Raw genomic sequence first — 9,583 nt, forward strand, 5'->3', positions numbered from 1 at the left:
CGATATTGTTTGCAGAGGCCACTCTCTCGACAGTGATGTCTGCTCTTTTCACGATCTCCCGGATGATGTGGTATTTTCTCAGTACGTGTTTGGATCTTTGATGAGACCTTGGTTCCTTTGCCTGAGCAACGGCACCCGTGTTGTCACAGTACATCGAGACTGGACCAACAGCTTCAGGAATAACGCCCAATTCTTGGACGAAATTCCTCATCCAAACGGCCTCTTTAGCAGCAGCTGATGCCGCAATGTATTCTGCCTCAGTGGTAGAATCCGTTGTGGTGTCCTGCTTGGAACTCTTCCAAGAGACAGCACTGCCATTGAGCATGAACACAAATCCAGAGGTTGACTTTGAGTCATCCACGTCACTTTGGAAGCTAGAGTCGGTATAGCCTTCCAATTTCAGTTCTCTTCCTCCATAAACAATGAATACATTCTTAGTTCTTCTCAAGTACTTAAGAATGTCCTTCACGGCTTTCCATTGCATTTGATCGGGATTGGCTTGATAAATGCTGCATATGGTATGTGTGTCATTTTCTATATCTCTTCATCAGTCTTGGGACACATAGACTTGGATAGAGAGACTCCATGACACATAGGTAGATGTCCTCTCTTGGACTCATCCATTGAAAAAATTTTCAATATAGTGTCGATGTAGGTAGCTTGAGTAAGTCCTATCATTCTCTTAGATCTATCTCTATAGATCTGTATCCCTAGAATATAGGACGCCTCACCCAAATCCTTCATCGAGAATCTACCTGATAACCATATCTTTGTTGACTGCAACATCCCTACATCATTCCCAATGAGTAAGATGTCATCAACATAAAGTACTAAGAATGTCACAACATCCTTAACTACTTTCTTGTACACGCACGGTTCCTCCGGGTTCTTGATTAAACCAAAATCCTTTATTGTTTCATCAAATTTCTGGTTCCAACTTCTTGATGCTTGTTTGATACCATAAATTGATCTCTGAAGCTTGCATATCTTATGCTCGCTTCCCATGGATGTGAATCCCTCGGGCTGCATCATATAGATTTCTTCCTTAATGTTTCCATTAAGAAATGCAGTCTTCACATCCATTTTCCATATCTCATAGTCATACCATGCTGCTATGGCAATAAGGATTCTTATGGACTTGAACATTGCGACTGGTGAAAAAGTTTCATCATAGTCAACTCCTTGTCTTTGAGTATAACCTTTTGCCACCAATCGTGCCTTGTAGGTCAGTACCTTTCCATCAGGCCCAAGTTTTCTCTTATAGATCCATTTACATCCTATTGAAACAATTCCATCGGGAGGATCTACTAAAGTCCAAACTTGGTTTGTATGAATCGAATCTATTTCCGACTGCATAGCTTCAAGCCATAAATTCGAATCCGCATCAGAAATTGCTTCCTTGAAGTTTCTTGGATCACATCCAATGTCGGGTTCACTTTGATCCCCTTCAAGAAGAAAACCATATCTAATAGGAGGCCTAGAAGTCCTCTCGGATCTTCTAGTAATAGGCGTGTCAATCAATGGTTCCTGAAGTGTAGGATCATTATTTTGTATCTCGGGTTCTTCTCGAATTTCTTTGAGTTCCATCATCTTGCCTTTCTTATCCAATAAGAACTCCTTCTCCAAGAAGGTGGCATTCCTTGAAACAAACAATTTTGTTTCAGTAGGATGATATAAATAATATCCGATTGAATTCTTTGGATACCCTACAAAATAACATAAGGTGGATCGACTATCCAACTTATCTCCCACTGTCTGCTTCACGTAAGCAGGACATCCCCAAATCCTCAAGTACGAATACTTAGGAGCTTTGCCATTCCATAACTCGTATGGTGTTTTGTTCACTGCTTTAGTGTGGACGTTGTTTAACAACAATACCGCCGTTTCAAGAGCATAGCCCCAAAACGAAGGTGGGAGCTCAGTGAAGCTCATCATAGATCGAACCATGTCCAACAATGTTCGATTGCGACGCTCCGAAACTCCATTCAGCTGAGGTGTCATAGGAGGAGTCCACTGAGAGAGAATCCCATTCTCTTTTAGATATCTCAAAAACTCGGTACTCAAGTATTCTCCACCTTGATCCGATCGAAGTGCTTTAATACTCTTACCTAGTTTGTTTTCTACTTTAGCCTTGAATTCTTTGAACTTTTCAAATGATTCAGACTTATATTTCATCAAATACAAGTACCCATACCTAGAATAATCATCAGTAAAGGTAATGAAGTAGGTGTGACCAAATTTTGTACCAATACTAAATGGTCCGCAAACAACTGTATGGATCAAATCCAATAGATTTTGACTACGCTCAGGTTTTCCTTTGAAAGGAGATTTAGTCATTTTTCCTTTCAGGCAGGACTCACAAGTAGGTAGAGAGTTAATATAAGACATATCAAACATGCCCTCTCCCACTAGCTTGTTCATCCTCCTTGAGGAAATATGACCTAGCCTAGCATGCCAAAGGTTTGCCGGGTTTTGACTATCGATTTTCCTTTTGTTCATTGTTACCGGTTTATCAACATAATTTATTGGAACGTCTTTTAATTTTAAGTTATATAGATCGTTTTCAAGTTGTTCATTTCCAATCAAACATTTATTCTTGTAAATATTGCAAATCCCATTCACAAAATTGCAAGAAAAACCATCTCTATCAAGCATAGAAACAGAAATAATGTTTTTAATCAAGTCTGGAACAAATAAAACATCTTTCAAAAGTAACTTAAAATCGTTCTGCAAAATTAAATAAACGTCTCCCACAGCTTTGGCTTCGACTCTAGAACCATTTCCGAGCCTCAGCTGGGTCTCACCCACCTAAGCTTGCGACTTCTTGTCATCACCTGCAAATCATTGCAAATGTGAGATCCACATCCGGTATCCAATACCCAAGAAGTAGTATTAAGTGAAACATTTATTTCAATATAAAACATACCCTTCGCAGTTCGCAACTGCTCAAGATATTCCTTGCAGTTACGTTTCCAATGACCGGGTTTCTTGCAGTGATGGCAAACATCCTTGGAATTTTCCATGTTTGAAGCCTTTGTCTTGTTCTTCTTCTCGGGTCCGGTTTTCTTGGATGGGGCAGAACGTTTCTTACCCTTTATACTTGGCCCCTTCTTAGCAAAAGAAGAGGAGCCCACAAGAGAACCGGTTTATCCTTCCTTAAAGTGGCTTCATAAGTTACAAGCATATTGACCATCTCTTCAAGGGAGGCCTCTATCTTGTTCATATTGAAATTCACCACAAAACCGTCAAACGATGAAGGAAGAGAGAGAAGTAATAAGTCCACATTGAGTTCATGCTCCAATACTAATTCAAGCGTTACCAACTTCTGAATGAGCCAAATCACGCGTACCCCATGATCACGGACCGAAGTCCCTTCACGCATGCGACACGTCATTAACTCTTTTACAGTAGCGAACCTCTCAGCTCTCGATTGAGCCCCAAAAAGTTTCTTGAGTTGTGCGTGAATGTCACCAGCATTCACGGTATCCTCAAATCGCCTCTGGAGTTCATCAGACATCGAAGCTTGCATATAGCATTTGGCCTTGATATCATGGTCCCACCATTTATCAAGTTTGGCCAACTCTTCCGGACTTATATCAGCTGGTGCTTCCTTCGGAGGAGATTTTTCTAATACGTAGAACATCTTCTCCGAGGTCAAGACAATCTTCAACTTACGGAACCATTCCGTATAGTTTGCGCCAGTCAGTTTGTTTTGTTCGAGAATAGAGAATAGTGGATTGCGCGAATTCATCTTAATGAAATACTGAAAAGAAACAGACAATAATCAGTGATTGTTTAATTAATTTACTAAGACATAAAATAAGACAAAATTTATTTTATGAATCTCACTCCCACTATTTTAACGATTTCACTACCCTCTAGTGAAAGACGAGAAACATTTTCTTTAGTGGGAACATGGAATCCAATTGACAAACTATAGTCCCGAATAATATCAGCCAACCATAATTTTCAAATGGTAGAGCCCAATTGCTTCCAAAGCAACCTCCATGTTTTTTACTTCATGTCCAATAAGGGCCCAATAATATGACGCCGTTTATTGTGACATGTCAAGATGACCCATCAGTATTAAGTTGTGATGGACGGTTGCCATGTGGATCCCCAATAATATGAGCCAATCCCATGGGAGTTCCATCCAACTTACAACATGTGTCGATCCAATGTACAGCTTTCCGATGAACGGCCCCCCCCCCCCCCAATAATATGAGCCGGACCGTATCTGCGGGTAGCATCTCATACATTGATCGTTGATGGAAGGTAGGAACATTTAAACAATATTTAAATTTCCTTTATTTATCTTGATATCAATTTTAAATCATATTTAAAATGAGGGATTTTAATTTTGAAAATTTGTCTCATCATTTAAAATTTGTATGCTTGCGGGATTCATACAATTTAGTCTAAACATGCATACAACGATTACTAATCGACCCGTGGTTGCCAATCACGAGTTTAAGTCCAATCCTAGGTGATATGCAAGTATGCAATGCAATCCTATTACATTGTGCTTCCAATTTACATTTCTTCAGTCTTTATCATTGTTTGCTGGTCCCACCTCCATCTTCAAAATCTCTCATTATTTATAGTGAATTTACAATAAATTACTATGGCAAATAAAGGGATACATTATAGGGGTGGGAACGGGCCATAAACCAGGCCCACTTTTATTACAAATGATAAAATCAAATTTGGGCCTAATAAAATCCAACAATCAATAATAAAGCCAAATGTAAACAACCTAACATACACCTATAATATTGGTCATGGCAATCGATCATCCTTATCCAATAATATTTAATTCAAAAATTAATTTATTGGATATCATGCAATGACAATAAATATAAATAGATAAAATCATATTTCATACATAAAATCTTATTTTATATATAAAATCATATTTTATCTAGTTTATCCATAAAATCATATTTTACATATAAAATCCAATTTTATACATAAAATCATATTTTATTATCAATTGTACCAAAATTAATAATTAAAAAATTAATTTATTGGATTAAATTTATAAATTTCCAAAATTCAAAATTTATCCAAAAATTAATTTTCTTAGTTTAAAAAATTTTTGGCCTCAAACAATTTTGATCCATTGCCTCGTGGACCAACTGAAACAATTTTCAATCGGGCAAAAAACTGGGCCCAAAACCATTTTGGGCTAGAATTCATAATTCACGAAAAAATTTAATTTTTTTAATAAAAAATTTTTGGGCAGCCCGGGACAATCCCGGGCTGCCCGCCTGTCGCTGGGCTGTGGGCCGCTCCATGCGGCCCATCTGCGCGGGCTAGGGCAACGCTTGCCCTAGCTCGCGCAGGGCTGCACGCGGCGCTGCTCGCTGCCTTCGGGCAGCGGGCAGCCCCAAATTTTTTTTTTCTTTTCCGTTTTATTTTTCTGAAAAATCGAGGCTTTGTACAATCGATAAAATTTTAATCGTAAAATCCGAGAACAGCCTGGCTTTGATACCACTGTTGGAACACGGTCGTTCTCCAGATCGAAAAATAAAGTGATACCCGGTGCAGTGGAAGTTTTAAAATTTTATATGGAACGATTCCATATGGATATCAAATTCCTACGATTAAAATTGATAACATAAAATTTAAACAATATAAATTTTACCTTAAAATCTCGAAGCGAGATTATGGACACCAACAGATTAAACTGCTCTTGTTGTATATCCCAGGAACTGATGAACGAACAATTCTTTAATCAGGTCCACGAACAGAAATTTAATCCCTCTGATAGACTGCACTAGAAAGTCTATCAGAAGTTTCTACGAAGATATAGAATAGATATGATCTGTTAAATCAGTCTGCAAATTCAAAAATTTACAGACTGAATTTTCGAACACTGTGAGAGGGAGAGGGAGGGGTCGGCCGAAAACCCTAAGAGAGAGCTCTCTAGGTTTTCGAAATTATGACCTGTGTTGTGTAATTTCTGTACTACAATAACTTATTTATAATGTGGGCTGCTAACAGCTTAGGGTCCATTAGTCATAAGTTCAAGCCTGACAAACAAAGCCCGCATGTTCAGAAATTAATATAAAATTCATCGTGACTCAGATTGATAAACCAATTTCACCAATGTGCACAGAAACCATTTCTGCATCTTTTAAAGTCAAGATAAATTTTCTGAATCCGAATTCAGCGGTTTCCAAAATGTCCATCACTATGTCATTTTAGGAAATCTTACTCCCTCTACTTTTAAATAAGAAGTCCCACTTCTTTATTCACTAAATTTAACTCTTTAAATTTAATTATCTCAACGGGGATTAGAAATCCATTACTTGTGTGACCCTCAATGGTTCAGGGATACAGCTAGCCGTTGGCTCACAACTCCTTGTGACTCGGAACAACAATTTTTGACTTGCCCATCGAATCATGGTAAGAGCGCCTAGCAACATCGCCCCATGATTCCCTAGGTATCACTGATAGTGCCTGCAAGAACCAATAGATTTTGGTTAGCATACAGTACGGTCCCTTCATCCATATATCCCGATCGAATCAACAACCATTGGTAAATTGAGAGTCGTTCGAGATTCGATAACTATGCAATGCATCTTGAAGATCAAATAGTGACATCGCATGTGTTACTAGGAACAACGAGTAACCTAAAACACATCATGTACTCTGGCCAGAGATTCGTCACACTAATATCTCCTCAGATTGCATAGGATATCCACACTCGCAAGTATGTGGTGAATCCTTGACAACAAAGCATCGACTCCTATATGTGTCGTAACTGTACCCAATCCCGACACCTGATGACCCCAATAGAGTCGGTAAACGAGTCAAAGTACAGTAATAGCATATAGAGTCTCAATGATGTTTCAAGTAGTAAGGACTAATGGTGTATAACCAAAACCGCGGACTTTATCCACTCGATAAGTGATAACCACTTGGAAACCCCGGATAGGGTAGTTCGATCATTCATCATATGAATATCCATTTGCATGCTTTGAACATCTCTATGTTCCATACCAATGAAACGTGGTACTCGGCATCGCAAACGCTAGTCTCAATCTCGAGCGATCCTTATCCTTATTAACGGACGGCTCAATCGACTAGGAACTGTTTAGAATATACAGTGACTTTAAGATGTGTTTCATGATAGCCATCCCCATGTGCTACCACATCTTACATACACTATAGTATATTCAAGGTCTTCATCTAAACATCTTATAGTATGTCACAACATAATAATATGATAAAAGATAAAGTAAATGCCATTATAAAAGTGTAAATTATATTAAACAAAAGATTGTTTATACATAGAGTCATAAAAGCCCTTAGCCATAAGTTGGCTCACCGGGCACCCACTCTTTCATCATGTTCAATTCAGATTGTGAAAACAGATATTTCAAACTCTTGTGATCAGAAAAGATTTCAAACTTTTCACCATATAGATAATGTCGCCAAATCTTTAATGCAAAGACGATAGCTGCCAATTCAAGATCATGAATTGGATATCTAACTTCATGTGGTTTCAGTTGTCGAGAAGCATTAGCAACAACATGTCATTTCTGCATTAAAACACATCCCAAACCTTGGTGAGAGGCATCACAATATACAACAAAATCACCAGTACCTGAAGGGATTGTCAAGACTGGTGTTGTAGTCAATCTTTTCTTCAACTCAAGAAAACTAGCTTCACATGCCTCAGACCAAACAAACGGTGCATTCTTCTGTGTAAGCTGTGTAATAGGCTTTGCAATAGACGAGAAGTCTTTGATAAATCTACGGTAATAACCTTCTAAGCCCATAAAACTTTGAATTTCTGGCAAAGATGTCGGTCTCTGCCAACTGATAACAGCTTAAACTTTGGTTGGATCAACGGAAATACCATCTCCTGAAACTATATGACCAAGAAAAACAACTTTCTGCAACCAAAATTCACATTTTGATAACTTGACATACAATTTCTCTTCTCGTAGAGTTCTCAATAGAGTTCTAAGATGGTTGGCATGATCACATAAATTCTTAGAGTAAATCAAAATATCATCGATAAATATAATCACGAAGTCATCTAGATACTTTTGAAATACTCTATTCATCAGTCCCATAAATACTACTGGTGCATTCGTTAGACCAAAAGGCATGACTATAAATTCGTAATGGCCATACCTGGTTCTAAATGCAGTCTTAGGGATATCTTCGTCTCTTACCCTCAGTTGATGATAGCCAGATCGTAAATCAATCTTTGAGTATACTGACGAACCCTGCAATTGATCAAACAAGTCATCGATTCTAGGTAAAGGATAGCGATTCTTTACCGTTGCTTTATTCAATTGCCGGTAGTCAATACATAATCTCATCAATCCGTCTTTCTTTCTGACAAACAATACCGGAGCGCCCCAAGGAGAAACACTCGGTCTGATATAACCTTTGGCTAACAGATCTTCAAGCTGCTCTTTCAGTTCTTTCAATTCAATTGGTGCCATACGGTAAGGTGCATTCGATATCGGCTGTGTACCTGACATCAATTCTATAATGAATTATACCTCACGAAACGGAGGCAATCCCGGAATCTCGTCACGGAAAACATCAACGAATTCACTAACCACTGGCAAGTCAGTCAATTTCAGGCTAGTCTTCAGTACATCAATTGCGTAAATCAGAAATCCCTCTGCTTCTTTCTGCAATAGATTAGTCATGGAAAAAACAGATATCAAAGGAATTCTGGCTCGTGATCCCTTACCATAGAATTTCCATTCGTTAGCCATCTTCGGTCTGAACCTCACAATCTTTTGAAAACAATCAACTGTGGCTCTGTACTTGGTTAATGACCGGCTAAATCGGTGTGATATAAATCTACTGGCAAGCGTACCAGGTCAAGTAATAGTAAAGTGGACAGAGAGTCCAAGTATCGATCCCACAGGGACTGCAGTCAATTCTCAAGAATTAATTATTTTACTTAATCTAGACAAAATAATAGAAGGATTTTGAATTAAATAAAATAAGAATATAAAATAAAAACTGATTAAGAAATAAGAATAAAAATAACTGAAGATAAAAATAATTAAGACAAAGACAACCAAGACACACGTAGGTACCGAACAAATCACGTAACATGTAGTCGATTCAAGACTCAGATTTAATTTTAATTCACGGAAATTCTCCTAATTTGTTCAAAGGTCTATTTCTAGAACAATGAAACCTATTCAAATATTGATGAACTAATCTTTCGTAATTCTAATCAAATTTGAATGCATTAAATATTTGTGAAAATTCAGTTTACACCTAAACCGCACACTGAAATCGAATTCTATTTCTAGTCGGTTTTACAATATGTTAATTATCAGAGTGAACAAAATCAAAACCTCCTCTGTTGATTTGGAATTGATTAACATGCAAGCAAACAGTTGATCAGACTATTCACAAGACAAATATAAATCTGACAATCAATAAAATAAAATCAACTCTAAAAAATCCCAAACAAACATCCAAGTTTTCTACATGAATTTGTTCGGCCCAATCACGCCGTCTTGGTTGAAAATAAACTACTCAATAATTAAAAACAATAATTCAAAAATAAAAATAAAAAGAAGAAAAGAAA

Source organism: Henckelia pumila, chromosome 4, assembly GCF_033568475.1.
Source record: "Henckelia pumila isolate YLH828 chromosome 4, ASM3356847v2, whole genome shotgun sequence".
NCBI lineage: Eukaryota > Viridiplantae > Streptophyta > Magnoliopsida > Lamiales > Gesneriaceae > Henckelia > Henckelia pumila.